Source organism: Sciurus carolinensis, chromosome 5 (genome assembly GCF_902686445.1).
Source record: "Sciurus carolinensis chromosome 5, mSciCar1.2, whole genome shotgun sequence".
Taxonomy (NCBI): domain Eukaryota; kingdom Metazoa; phylum Chordata; class Mammalia; order Rodentia; family Sciuridae; genus Sciurus; species Sciurus carolinensis.
In genome coordinates, this window is record NC_062217.1 from 125,664,247 (window position 1) to 125,679,173 (window position 14,927).

The 14,927-nt window shown below is 42.4% G+C and overlaps 1 protein-coding gene, 1 non-coding gene and 1 pseudogene across 5 annotated transcripts in view; 2 read left to right on the plus strand and 1 right to left on the minus strand.

Annotated features, from left to right (window-relative positions):
- Nucleotides 1-2,252: 2,252 nt before the first annotated feature.
- Nucleotides 2,253-14,927, plus strand: part of Kat6b (lysine acetyltransferase 6B) — a 183,500-nt gene continuing 170,825 nt past the window's right edge. For 2 of the 4 annotated variants that reach the window (XM_047552587.1, XM_047552588.1), the window contains exons 1-2: nucleotides 3,276-3,493; nucleotides 14,340-14,409. The gene's annotated coding sequence lies outside the window, so the exon portion shown is untranslated. Of the gene's footprint in view, nucleotides 2,379-3,274; nucleotides 3,494-14,339; nucleotides 14,410-14,927 lie in introns of those variants that run through there. The other 2 variants (XM_047552586.1, XM_047552585.1) reach the window with 2 other exon arrangements.
- Nucleotides 9,892-9,998, minus strand: LOC124986094 (U6 spliceosomal RNA). The gene has a single exon (XR_007108994.1). It is a non-coding gene; the product is annotated as a U6 spliceosomal RNA (small nuclear RNA).
- LOC124985995 (uncharacterized) lies at nucleotides 13,787-13,887 on the plus strand (annotated as a pseudogene).

Sequence of the window (14,927 nt, forward strand, 5' to 3'; positions counted from 1 at the left end):
TTTACTCTTGATGCATTGGAAATCCTTGTGCATAACTCATTGGTGATAATGACTGTTAGATGCCCATAAGTCCCCCACTTGGATGCAGCCATCTTAAATGTGGACTTTTGGGCTTTTATTGTTCTTAGTTGCTTCTTTTACATATTTTAGTTGAGCGTACAGATTTGAGGTTTTAAAACTTGTTTTTAATTAAGACATGGTTTATTTTTATTGCTGAGATAAAATGCAGTCTGAGAGACTTGAATGTAATTTACAAAATAAAGTACATGTGGGCAGACCATAAGAGAGGAAAAAAAAAAAAAAAAAGAAAAAGAAAAGAACATTAAGGCTAAAGAGTCTGCCAGGATTCTTAAGTTTACATAGTAATTTCTTGGAGAATAAAAATCCCAGCACCTGCATTATAAAAAAGCACACCTTATAAATGTCCTTCTCTTTGAAATACCTAAACGAACTAAACTGAATTATAAACTAATGGCTTGTAAAAATTCACCTGAGCAAGCTACTGAAGATACTAAGTGAAAGAGGTAGGGAGAGATTTAGGAAACCCAACCTGCTGTTTGTTTGTTTTATCTGTAATGTAACTCAAAAGTAGTCAAGAATGGTGAAGCTTTCCCTGTGTTTTGTTTCCCTGGGTACTCTGAGCCTGTGAATACCAAGATTTAATCTAAAGAGGGTTGTTTTAAAAACTAACAATCAAGTAATAAAACACCTATAAAAGGGGTTTATAATGGAACCAGTGACAATTTTGAGTGTAGTATTACAACTCTTCTGCCTCCCCTCTCCCTTTTTCTATCCTTTCATCCAACTCTGTGCCCTTTGTCTTGGCTTTTTTTCTCACCTTGCTGCCAAAAAGCAAAAAAATAGGGGCACCCCATGCCCCAAAGTAGCAAACCACCCTTAAAAAGTGAAATGTGTATTGTGGTCTGTATTTGATGACAGGGCTGTGTTGCTTGCTTTGTTTATCTAAGATAAGAATTAAGATAAGTTGCTCTAACAAAGTACCTACCTAGTTGTACAGTGGTTTCTAATGGGGAGTTGAAGATGTTGCTGCTGCTAAATGTCAGTGGCATGAAGATGCGCGACTCAACCAGGGCAGGGAGACTGTGGACTCTTCTCCCTGAATCACCCCACCAGGGACCATGACCGCCCTGACTCCAGGGCAGGCTTCAGGCAACAGGTGGTTTTCTACCCAGGCCACCATGCCTGAAACTTGGTTCTTTTTCAGAGCCATGGTTCTCCTCCCCCACTCAAAGAAATGGCGCGCCTGGGGAGGGAAACTTTGCGTTCAAACTCTGTAGGAGCCATTTCTCAAGTCTACTTTTCCCATATTCTTAAATCTCCCCTGCCAACATCCCACCCATATCTGGGAGGAGCCAGGGGCACTCTCTTCAGAGTCCGGAGGGCGCTGGGAGGCATGTGGGCAGCTTCAGAGTGGGCTCCTCTGGGCAGCCAGAGGATCCTTCAACCTCCCTCATGTGGGCCTCAGGAACTCTGGGGGCCCAGGGGAAGCCTGGAAAACCGAACTTCGCCATCAGCCTTCCTTAGAGTGCAGGCTAGAGGAGAGGGGGGAAGGGCCCCCCAGCGGTCTCCCCCCACCCCAGCCCTTCTGCCAGCCAGCTGCACAGCCCAAGAAGCACCCTGAACGTGGCTGAGAGCTCGCTGGCTCCTCGCAGGCCGGGTGAGGGCATCTTGAGGGGTAGCTTCCCCCTCCAGCCCGCGTCTGACATCCCCACTCCCACTCGAGGATGCCGCCGCCGTGCACTGTCCGCAGTTGCTGAATGTCACTGCTCCCTCTTCCTCCCGATCAGGGTAGACACAGCTCCCAAGGCATCCCCCACCCCAAAACTGCCGCGACTGCCTGAGGGCACAAGGCCTGGGCGAAGGACGAAGTTTGGGGCCCACCACGGCGGGAGGGGGGCGCTTTGGTGAGGACCGCACCTCAGTCCCAGCCCTGGAGGGCACACTACCCGCCCCAAACGGCCCTGGCGTCCCCATCCTCCCGTGGACACCGGCATCCCCGCCCTCTCCCGAGGGCGGCGAGCGGAGACCCCCGGGGCGGAGGCAGGTACCCCTGGGGCGGAGACTGGGGCGGGCGGGGTCCGGGCTGCGCCCCCGGCCGGGCCGGGCGGGCTAGCGGGCGGCGCGGGGGGAGCGGGGCTGGGCGGCGCTGCCTCGGGCTCTGTGCGCTGCAGCCCGGAGCCGAGGAGGAGGAGGCGGAGAGGAGAAGGAGGCGGCGGCGGTGGGTCCCGGGCGGGGGGAGCGCGGCGCTGCGGACCCGGGCGGCTGGCAAAGGACGAGGCGGAGGCTGAGGAAGGCAGCGGGGAGACCCGAGCTGCAGCAACAAAGGGCAGTGAGCGATTGGCCGGGCTGCAGGCGAGGTTAGCCGGGGACCTGGGTGGCCGGAGGCAGCGGCGAACGGTGCACGTGCTTGCAGACACGGGCGAGTGTGGAGCGGGGGGGGGAGGGTGTGCACGCCCGGCGGGTAGGGGCTTGCTCCCCCTCGGCATGGGATGGCAAGGAGGCTGCAGCGACATCGTACTGTCTGCACCCGGCCTGGGGCTTGCAGGGTAGGGGTGTGTGTGGGGGGAGGATGCGAGCCAGGGGGCGGGCGAGTAGTCGCCCGGGACGGGACGGGAGAGAGGGTGGAGGAGGGGGCGGGATGGAACGCTCCAGGCGGCGCGCCCGTCCGCGCGCTCCACCACGGGAGCTGGCGACTGAGAACCTCGAATTTTAACTTCGCGTGCCCGCCCGCGCGCGCCCGCCCGCGCCCACCCCTAAATCCTGCGGCCGCCGCCAGCGATCAGCTCTCACACAAACTTTAGCTGCGGGCTAGGGGCTTTGGGGTTGAGTGGGGGAGGGGAGAGGGAAAAGGCTCCTGATTGGCGTTGTCCGCAGCCAATGAGGGCAAGCGCCTCTGCCGCGAGTAGACCCAATCCATTTCTAGCGGTAGAGGGGGCGGGTAGGTGGAAGTAGAGGTGGCGCGGTGTCTGGGAGAGAGAAAAAGGGCTGGACCAATAGGTGCCCGGAAGAGGCGGGCCCAGCGGTCTGTTGATTGGTACTGGCAGTGGACCCTCCCCCGGGGTGTTGCCGGAGGTGGGGATGATGGGTCGAGAGGTGTGTCTATGTGGAGGCGAGATGACCGGCAGGAACTTGCCCCAATGGGCTGCAGAGTGGTTAGTGAGTGGGTGACGGACAGACCCATAGGCCAACGGGTGGCCGTAAGTGTCTGTGGTATCGTCCAATGGAGCAGCGCCGGGGCGGGGCCGCGGCTCGGGTTTAATGAGACTCCATTGGGCTGTAATCAGTGTCATGTCGGATTCATGTCAACGACAACAACAGGGGGACACAAAATGGCGGCGGCTTAGCTCCTACCCCTGGCGGCGGCGGCAGCGGTGGCGGAGGCGACCGCACCTCCTCCAGGCGGCAGCCGCGGTTTCTTTCTCAGGCAGCGACAGCGCCCCCGGCAGGCGCGGTGGCGGTGGCGCGCGGCCAGGTCTGTCACCCACCCCGCGCATTCCCAGGGGGAGGAGACTGGGCGGGAGGGGGACAGACGGGGGGCCGGGGGCTTGCGACGCCCCTCCCACAGGCCTCTGCGCGAGGGTCACCACGGGGCCGCTCGGGGTCAGGCTGCCCCTGAGCGTGACGGTAGGGGGCGGGGGAAAGGGGAGGAAGGACAGGCCCCGCCCCTCGGCCGGGCCTCCGGGGCAAGGGGTGGGGCCTGATGTGGGGGCGGGGCAAAGCCAGGTGGGGGCGGGGTTCGACGAGTGGGAAGGCGGGGGCTGGGAGGGGATTTCTGAGTGGGAATGATCGGGTAGAAGCTGTGGTGGGGCCGACGTGGGGTGGGGAGGATTGGCGAGGGGCATATGGGAGGGGAAGCTGGAGGTGTAGAAGGAGGTATAGATCTGAGATTACCGAGGTTTGTAATTTTGGAGATGTGGAAGGGAAGGGCTAAGGTGAGGGCAGGTGAAATGATGCAGAAGGGGTAGATTGCAGTTATCTTCGGGCAGAGTTAGAATGGTTTGGGGTGTGGTGGATGTGTGGAGTTGAGAATGTATTGGAGAGTAAGTATTGGATTGGGGGGAGTATAGACCCGTGTTGGAAGGTACAATTGCTGTGAGGGAAAAGAGGTATCCGAATCCACGTGTTGACATAGGAGGAACGTTTGCTAACTCAGGAGTATATAAAACTTTAAAAACCGTGGAAGGGTGGGATAGTTGTGCTTGGGAGAGTTTCTGAAAGAGGAAGCTAAGACTGTAGAGCAGACTTAAATGTGAAGGAAGAGGAAGGGGGCTCCTATAACTTGTAAAATACTCCTGTAGCAGAAAATAATGTGGGCGTAGGATACAGGGGGTGGAAAAAGTCTGCAGGTGTGAAGAAGATGAATGGGGTTGCGCAATAAGTCTGGGTGAAAGTAATTTGGTGGACTGTGCACAGAGTGAGGGTGGGACCAGAAAGGTGTTAGTTTGTGAGAAAAAGTTGTTAGAACTGGAGTCTGGAAGGCGGGGCAGCCTAGGAGGAGTAAGTGCCCCAGGAAGTGGCATGTAGGCTACCTTAGGAAGGGACTTGTATATTTTTAAATTTACCAGTTCTTTTTTTTTTTTTCTTTTGTACTAGGGATTGAATCCAGGTCTGCTTAACCACTGACCAATGTCCTCAGCCCTTTCTTCTGTTTTCTTTAGAGACAGGAGCTTGCTGAGTTGATTAGGGCCTCGCCAAGTTGCTGAGGCTGAGTTTGAACTCGGATTGTTCCTGCCTCAGCTTCCTGAGCTGTTTAGGATTACAGGCATGCCTCACCGCGCCCAGCAAATTTGCTAATAATTTCTTAGGGGCAGAGTTCAGAGAATGGTGGGAAATGTTGACAGGGGCCAGATTACAAATGGTCTCCTGTACACTGTGAAGGTTAAGTCCTGAAGCTGTGAGGGTGTTGGAATGTGATAGAGTATTAGAAGTTCTGAAGAGTTTGTGATTAAAGATTACGAATGTAGGGAAAAAAGACGAGAATCATGAACCAAGTATATCTGGGGTGGAGGTGCCAGGAAATTCAAGATAAAGAGTGCATAAAGTCCCTTCATATGTAACCAGGAGGTGGAAGTAGCAAGAGGGAATTGTGCTGGGATAGTTAGTTGCGTGGTGTTTCAATAAAGTTTTTTTTTGTTGTTGTTGTTAAGTACGTTCTTGTCTTACTTGTGTACCCTAGAATTTTTTTTGGCATATTCCTGTAATAAAATGTTTTATTCTTACTCATAAAGTTTTTACACTTGTATCAAAATGAGTTTGAGCACTTTGTTTTTAAGAAAAGTTGATAATATTGTGTGTTTCAGAAAGGGTAAGATTCTTTATATTTTTTTATACTGAGGATTGAACCCCCCCGGGCACTCTCCACTGAGCTATATTCCCAGCCCTTTTTATTTTTTATTTTGAGACAAAGTCTCATTCAGGTGCCCAGACCAGCCTGGAACTTTTGATCCTCCTGCCTCAGTCTCCTGAGTAGCTGGGATTACAGGCATGTGTCACTGCCAGGAGAAAGGTTTTGATGTTAAAGGAGGAATTTAGTGAATGACTAGCTGATGGTGATGATATGCTGTACCTAGGGCTTCTGAGTAGAGTGGATGACATATTATTGCTGTTGTACCATATGTTTATTACTTTTTTTTTTTTTTTTTTTTGCAATGCTGGGGATTGAACCCAGGGCCTTGTGCTTGATGTTTTATTTCATTTTTGAAGATAAGGTGGAGACTGTCAGATGTAAGGCACACTATAAATGAGAAGTTTAAAAAAAATAAAAAATAAATAAAAAGAAAAGTAAACAGGGTGAGTAATGTGAGGTAGAGAAAGTTTGATAAAGTAATTTTAATGTACTTCAGAAACTTCCTTGGACTTTCACATACCATTTGGAAAAAGACTTTTAAGTAACTGGGCAAGTGGTATACTTCTTGCTATTTGGGAGGCTAAGAAGGAGAATTCCAAATTTGAGGCTGGCCGGGCAACTTAGTAAGACCCTGCCTCAAAATAAAAAAGAGGTTGGGTTGTAGTTCAGTGGTAAAGTGCTTCCCTACATGCTCAAGGCCCTTGGGTTCAATCCCCAGTCTAAAAACAAACTTAAGTGATCTGGTGCTTAATTTCTTAGGTGATTCCTTACGATAAACCTTTGGTTTTCCATGTGCATAGGCATATCTGCATTTGTATTCTGAAAAAAAGGAAATTGTTTTATCAGAGATATGTGATCTGTCATTCCTTGCAGAAGGGTAAATGATTCATGGATGGGAGAAATGGGATGAAGGGATAGTTCTCTATTAAGCTTTATTCTAAAGCACCCTCAGACTTTTATTGAATTCCCACAATCTTCTCATAACTGTCTTATGGTAGACTTGAGAAAGAGAACACACCATAATTTTTTTATCTTTCATTCCATTGTTGCTGGATATTTTAGTTGTTTCTGGCTTGGGGCAATAGTGCACAAACCTGCTGTAATTATTCCCATACATGTTATCTAGTGTACAAGTTTCTCTAGGGTGTATACCTAGAAGTGAATTGTTGGTTCATACACAGGGTGACCATTTACCCTGATTTATGCCTGTTGTCTCAGTGTAATTACAACAGCTTTAGTTCTTGAAAGTATTTGAGTTTGGCTGAGCTGTATGGTCACCCTAGTCATAGGGTATGCTTGTCCTCATCTTTACTAGCTCCCAGACTGTTTTCCAGAGTGTTGTACCAGGTTATACTCTATTCAACAATATGAGTTCTCATCATCCTTTCCAACTTTCAGTCTTGTTAGCTTTTAAGTTTTAACTAATCTGGTAAATTTTGAGTTTACCTGATTAGTAATCAGGTTGAAACACTTTTTGTATAATTATTAGCTATTTGGATTTCCTCATTTGTGAAGTTCTTATTCAAGTCCTGCCCCCCACCTTTTAATTGGGCCATGTGTCTTTTATTGCTTTTTAGAAGTTCTTTATTCACTGTGAATACAAGTCCTTTATCATATGTGTATGTTGCAAATACCTTCTTGCATTTTGTGGCTTTTCTTTTTCTCTCTTTTTATGGTGTCTTTTAATGAGCAGAAGTTCTTAATTTTAATGGAGTGAAATTTATTGGTCTTTTTTTTATGGTTAATGCTTTTTTTGTAACTTATTTTAAGACTCTTCCTCGCCTGAGGTCAAGAAGATATTCTCCTGTATAGTGTTATATGCTAAAAGCTTTATTGACCTTAAAAGATGTATAACTATGAGTAAAATAAACTCTTCTTGACCCCCAACCTTGCTGTTGAAATCTGTTTTTTGCTTTTCTTCTGTTCTGTCTTCTATTCTCTGCCTTGCATTTTTACTTTTCTGCAACTGAGAGCCAGGTGCTGACTTCCCCTGTCTCTTAGGAGAAAATGATCATGTAGAAAGAAGTTCAGCCAGATTAGATTTTACAGGTCTCTAGCTGACTGTATTGCCTTTTTTCCTTTTATGAGCTAGGATTTTATTGTTTTCCTGCTATGTGTCTGTCACTATCCATGCTTCTTTCATATTTGTTATCTCAATGATTTGTCTTAATAGTTTGTTAAACAGGGACATATTCTCAGTTTTATTTAATTTTTTTGCATGGGGCTGGGAATGGGAGCTATATTCTCATTTTTGTAGATGAGAAAACAGAGACTTTAAATTGATTTAGTAACATGTCCAATATCCTACAATTTAAATAGCTGGCAAAGTGGAGACTCAATTCATGAACTCTCTAGATATATCCCATCATTTCATACCTACTTGTGGAACCCAGGGTCTCATGTGTGCTAGGCAAGCCCTCTACCGCTGAGCTACACCACCAACAATATATTTTCTTTTTTCTTCTTTTTTTTTTTTTTTAATTTACTGGGAATGGAACCCAGGTGCACTTTACCATGGAGCTGCATTCCTAGACCTTTTTTTTTTTTTTTGAGACAGGGCCTCACTGAGTTGATCAGGCTGGCCTCAAACTTGCAGTCCTCTTGTCTTAGCCACCTGAGTCACTGGAATTATAGGCATGTGCTATTGCTCCTGACCCAACTCCCTTATTTTTATTTTTGCTGTAACTTGCCCTGATTGAAGCACCCAAAGGTAATCTATTGTGAAAGTGGATAAAATACTCTTCTGTGTATATTAAAGTAGCCAGTGAACTTTAAGTGGTCCATGAATGGGTGATAGAAGGTTTGTAAACCCTTGAAAATGTATGCACCTGTTTATTTTTAAAAGTAGATTTAGTTTGGCATGGTGGCACATGCCTGTAATCCCAGTGACTTGGGAGCCTGAGGCAGGAAGATCACAAGTTGAAGTCCAGCCTAGGCAACTTAGTGAGACCCTATTTCAAAATAAAAAGTAACAAAGACTGAGAATATAGCTCGGTGGTAAAGCACCCCTGGGTTCAATCCCTATTACCAAAAAAAAAAAAAAAAAAAGGAGATTTTTAATTTTCTTGACTCTTAAAAGGGAAACCCTATTCTGGATATCTGATCTGAAGACATCAAACACAGCATCTTGAAATGATCCGTCTTTTCAAATAATCTTTAAAAAAAATCAGACGTCAGATTTCTTATTATACTATTCCCAGTCTTGTCATTAAAAACTGACATTTGTAATTAGGGATAGGTCTAGAACTGAGCAAAAATTTTTAAATGCCATACAATAGATACTCTAAATTTAGTTGATTATTTCTTAGGTGAAAATGCTTAGTTAACATTATTACTAATCAGCGTACCCTGGCTGCAAAGGCCTGATGACTTCAAATGACTTTTCATCTTGTCTCTGAAATCCTCTGTTTTACAAGGGATCACATTTCCTGTGAGGTTCCTAACAGTGTGATTAAATTTTAGAGACTGAAACTATTGAACACTTAAATGCAGGAATGACTATGCAAACCTAATTCATGGGTTTCACCAGGAGATTTGGGACATGTCTCTACTAATTTATGATGATGATGTTGAAACTAATCTTTGCTAGGGATTATGGAAGCCATAATAGTTTATTGATGGTTCAGTTATTGTTTGTTGAAGCAGATTTACACAATTATAGTTTAATGACATAACAAGGATATTGTCAACTAGGAGAGCATGACATGAAAAATTAAACTTCCAATTAATATAATGTGTATTAGTTGAAATGATAATTTTCATGGTGATTTAGCTTCTTAGAAATCCTTGGAAAACATTATTAACTTATGAATTGAAAACTCCCTAAGTTAATGAGTAGTGAGAAAGAACTTAGTATTACACTAAAATGATGGGGAATTAAATATTCAATCCAATGAACATTTATTAAGTGGCTACTTTGGGCTTGCTGCTGAATTAGACTCATAAATATAAGTTGAACAAGATTGATGTTTGGAGAAATGAAATACTGTTTGCTTTTATTTCTTCTTTCAATCACCCTTCCTTCCAGCCTATAGTGGATGGATGCTATTGCCAGTGATTTAGTCAACAAATTTGCGTGTGTGTATTCGTGCATGCACTTCAATATGTATTGTGATCCCTGCTCCTGCAGTAGTTTCCTACTTTTTTATTTGTCACATTCACACACCATAGCCTGTCCTTAGTCATAGCCTTTTTTTTTTTTTTTAAGTTTTTTGTAGTTGTGTATGGACAGAATGCCTTTATTTTATTTGTTTATTTATTATTTTATTTGTTATTTATATGTGGTGCTGAGGATGGAACCCAATGCCTCACACATGCACACATGCTAAGCAAGCACTCTGCCACTGAGATACAGCCCCAGCCTGTCATAGCCACTTTTAATTCAACATGTACCTGTCTAGGCAACAGGGACTTGGTGTCCCTTTTGTTTGACAGTTCATTTGTAGCTTCTGTGCCTTCTCCTTGGTTCCCTTCATTCTTTTTTTTTTTTTGAGAGTTGTTCAGAAATATGGAAAAATGTGGAAAAAAATATGGAATGCTTCATGAATTTGTGCGTCATCCTCATGCAGCGACTATGCTAGTCTTCTCTGTATTGTTCCAATCTTAGTATGTGTACTGCTGAAGCGAGCACCCCCTTCATTCTTGTTTTTTTTTTAGACGTTGATGGACCTTTATTTTATTGATTTATTTATATGTGGTGCTGAGAATCAAACCTAGTGCCTCACACATGCTAGGCAAATCCTCTACCATTGAGCCACAACCCCAGTCCCTCCTTTCATTTATTTATTTATTTATTTTTCTGGTGCTGGGGATCGAACCCAGGGCCTTGTGCTTGCAAGGCAAGCACTCTACCGACTGAGCTATCTCCCCAACCCCCTTTCATTTATTTTGATGGATTCATTTGACAAGTAGGCATTGAACCCCTCTTATGACCAAGTTCTGGAAAATTTGGGGGCATACAATAATGAATCAATCATGAATCCTGCTATTAACTATTTTCAGTCTAGGAAGGGAGAAGAGGTCAGTACCCAAATAGGCATAATACAAAATGGAAATTGAGGTAAAAAAGTGAATTGTAAGAGAAGAAAATAGTATAGAAATTAAATGTTTCCTGTTAGGCATATAGATATAAGGTTTCTGAAAAGGAGTTTGTTGTACTAGACCTTGAAGGGTATGATTTTGAGTGGAGAGGCTGCGCAGTTATCAAAGTTCTGCATTGTTTTTCAAGGTTCAGTTTATGTTCCATCCATCCAAGGGGTGTTCTTTGTATGTGTGTGTATGTTGTACTGGAAATTGAACCCAGGGGCATTCTATCACTGAGCTACATTCTTAGCCCTTTTTTAAAAAAATTTGGGGGCTGGGGAGATAGCTCAGCTGGTAGAGTGCTTGCCTCGCAAGCCCAAGGCCCTGAGTTCGATCCCCAGTACCGCCAAAAAAAAAAAAAAAAAAAAAAAAAAAAAAATTTGGGACAGAGTCTTGCTAAGTTGCCTGGGCTGCCCTCGAACTTGAAATCATTTTCTTCCTTCAACCTCCCAAATCACTGGGATTATAGGTGTGCACCACCATCCCAGCCATCCAAGGGATGTTCTTCTACCCAACCATATTCCATATGGTTTCAGCAAGGAATAGTCCTAGTTGTTGTATACTTGTTTATTCTGTAATTAGAGGAACTCTGATTATAGAATGAGGAAGTCCAATATACAAAACTGTTGAAATGGAGCTGCTTTGTTGGGTGGGTTGTGGTGGCCCTAGTGTTGAATCCACAAGGAGTTATCTGCAAGTGATAGGTAGCTAAGGAATTGCCTCAAAAGGAACCCAAAGAGCCTAGTTTGAAAACCACTGAAGAGGCAAAGGAAAGGGTTGGGGCAACATAGATCCCATTTCAAAAGAATAGCAACTTAAAACCAAAACACATGAAATCTTTCACACTTAGTGACTCTGAGATCTTGGTCAAGTCAAGCCCCAATTTTCTTTTGTAAATTTTGGGAAAACAATGCTACCTTCAAGTGCTTTAAGGGTTGCTGCTAACCTATCTACCTGACCTAAGAAGGTATTAGAAAGTAATTGGAATTGTTTTATAGTTTAGTGCTTTGATTTTTTTTTTTTTTAAAAACAACATAATATATTGAGGTGCAATTCACATAACATAAAATGAACTATTCTAAAATGAACAGTGACAGTACATTCACAGTATTGTGTGACTACTACCTCTATCTAGTTCTTAGCATGACTTCCTCCCCTTAGCCCCAGTAATGTGTGTTTTGTCTATGAATTATGTATTCTAGATGTTTCATAGAAATGGAATTAGTTGATATGTGATCTTTTGTTTCGCTTCTTTTGCAACATAATGATTTCAAGGTTCATCAACATCATAGTAACATGTATCAATATTTCATTACTTTTTGTGACTGAACTATTCCCACCTTTTGACCATTTTGAATAGTGCTGTTATGAATATGTGTGTCTGTTCTTTTTGGTATATACCTATAAGTGGACATCTAGGGACATATGATAATTCCATTTTTAGGTTTTTGAGGGAACACCAAACAGTGCTTTGCTTTATATCTTCCATATATCTTCCACAGGGTTTCTTGCAGGGGACATTATTTTGCTAAATATTGTTTGGTTGTTCTTTGATTAGTGTTTATAACTCACCTCCCAGTGCATATGCTTTGGACCTCCATTAGTTTTAAGGGAAATAGATGCATCCAAGGCTTGAAAGTTAACAAATGTCACCATATAGATGAGTTTTATGTTGTCAGACAGCAGGAATTTGTTAACTGAGGATCCTGATTTAGGGTGGTGATAGAGGAAAAAGGAGTTAAAGTCCCCTCCTTTTTGCAGTTTATGGGTACTCACTCAGTTACACAATGGGCTTTGAAAAAACCCAGGAGCTTATAAAAAGCAAGAGAGCCAGAAATAACTGTTAGCAAGTAAAATTCAGGATGACAAGAGTAAACTGTTATTAATCTGTACTTTTTTTCTATGACTGTTTTTGGTGCATCTGTAGTCTCATGACTGGAATGTTAGAATGTTATGTCATTTGATTTTGAAATAAACCACAGCTTTAGTAAAAACTCAGAGGAGGCCTCACATAATTCCTATGATCCAGGATATTTTGACGCTTCTTATGCTGATATGAATATTTCTGAATAGTGTTGATATTTGTATAATACCAATGAAGCTAAAAGCTCAATGTTGGACTAAGCGTTTCTCTAGATTTGTTTAGAATAGTTCGTAATGAATGATGTAAATAGTGTTAGAAGATTATATGATGCAACCATATAATTTGCTGATACTTGTAGCTAAAAATAAAATTCTTCACAACCTTAGAAAATAGAATAATTTAATTTGATGTATCATGAATCCCCTGAATTAATTTGGAATGATTTGCTACCTTTTTGATATCCTTTTATTCCAACTTTCAAGTTTTATAGAAAACAAATGAAAAGAGAATAATGATTTTAGGATTTTAGCTTGTGATTGAATATCCTATCTACATATGAAACAAGTCCCAGTGCTCTGAGAAAGAGAAGTGGTGTGGATAATTCTGAGTCAGGAAAGAAAAATCATTTCTATTTGGCTTTTGAATGAATTATGTATTTTTTTTCCTGTAGATTTGTCTTTCTAGTTAGATACCGCTTAGGCTAAAATGAAATTGGTTTTCAATCTATTCTCTTAGCTTATACCAATTTACAGTGGGACCAGTGGGATGTAGGAAACAAATCAGCCTAAGATTAAAAAATTTGCAGTGGATAATATACAAAGTGGATAATATACATGTGTTTAGTTGAGAATTGGCTACAGATAAGAGACTTCTGATTTTGTTCCTCTCCTAGCTGTATATTTTCTTTTTTTTTAAACACTGTGATTCTGCTTGTAGCAAAGAGCTGCTGAGTTACATCTGCTTCTGCCTAATTAACTCTGTTGGTTGGTGTCAGATGAGAGCTAATTTTGAGATTAAATTGAGGAGTGGGGTGTGTACTGGTGACTGGGGGAGGGGAGAAGGATCTAAGGTTGCTCGGTTGTTTTGTATAAGAACAAAATACAGTTATTCACAGTTGTTTTAAAATTTTTTTTGTTGTTGCTGTTTTTGAAGTAAAAATCACCATTATGTCTTAAAATGTAACCTGTGTCCATATAAGTTTATTATTGTGGAAACTGGTACATCTTTCTTTCAGGTGAAGCTGATGGTGATATCTTTGGTAGGCCAGTCAGTAACTAGGTGCCAGGTGGCATTTGGGACAAAAGTGAATGCTGCCTGGGAAAGTTAATTCTGACCTTAAAACAACTTTTGCACCCCCCCCCCCCACCCCGTGATATTTGCCTAATTATTTCAGTAATAGTGGAGGTTTTTTATAATAGGATTCTTTCCTAGAAATCTTACCATGAACCTGATATTTAAAATTTGGAGAATATGTACTCGCTTTGTCAGTACATATATTGAAATTGGAATGATTCAGAGAAAATGGCCTCTGAGCAAGGATGTCATGAAAACTTGTGACACATTCATATTTTTAGGCTGATGATTTGTGAAAAATAAAATAAAATTAGGAGAACAGGTTTGGTTTAAAAGTCAAATTTATGGGACTGGGGTTATGGCTCAGGGGGTAGCTTGCTCACCTAGCACACACGAGGTCCTGGGTTCCATCCTCAGCACCACATAAAAATAAAAAAATACTGTGTCCACGTACACCTAAAAAATACATTTTAAAAAAATTCAAATTTACTTCTGTAGACATTGCTTTTTTGGGCTTTATTTCCTGTCCTGAATTCTATGTTTATAAATACCCTTCAGTGACCTGAAAGAACTAATGATGTTGCCAAATTGTAGCTATTTGTATTAGTTGTAGAGTTGCTTGTGGAGTTTTATTTGTAGTAGTTCCTAATAGTTGTAAGATCTTTAGATGGTTCCTGAATTTAAGGCCTGTCCTTAATGCCCAAATGAATGTTACTTTTTTTCTTTTGGCAGATTTGCCTGAAGACTTGGACAATCTTCATTTTTGTCATGGACTGTTAAAACGTTTGGAGTTCCAATTCTGGTATTTTTCCTTATTTTATTACATTTATAAGATATAAAATGTCAGTTTTACTGAAATGTGTTGGTAATGGATATGAATGACTGTTTTAATTTTGAATATAGATTGTGGTAAAAGCTTGTCATGAAGGTGTATTTTGGATATTTATTAGTTATGAAATATTTTTAAAATGTGTGTTCATTTGCCTGTGTAACCAAAATGCCCAAAAGCAACTTTGCAATATTGTACACTTTTCTGTGACCTCTTCTCCTGCTTCCTGCAGTTGTATTTTGTGCAATCAAATTAAATTAGTTATGATTCATCCTGAATAAATGATGAAAGATGAAATAATTTACTTGAACATAGTGAAATGCTTAATGAAATTTTGCCCCAAACCATTTTACTTTGGAAAGATCAATTTCCTGTTCTAAACTTACTGACACAGAATGATTCCTGTGTTCTATCCTGAAAGTGGTTGCATTGCAAAAGTCAGTGATTTCATTCCTAAACATACTTGAGTGCCAAGTCTAACATTTTTGTCA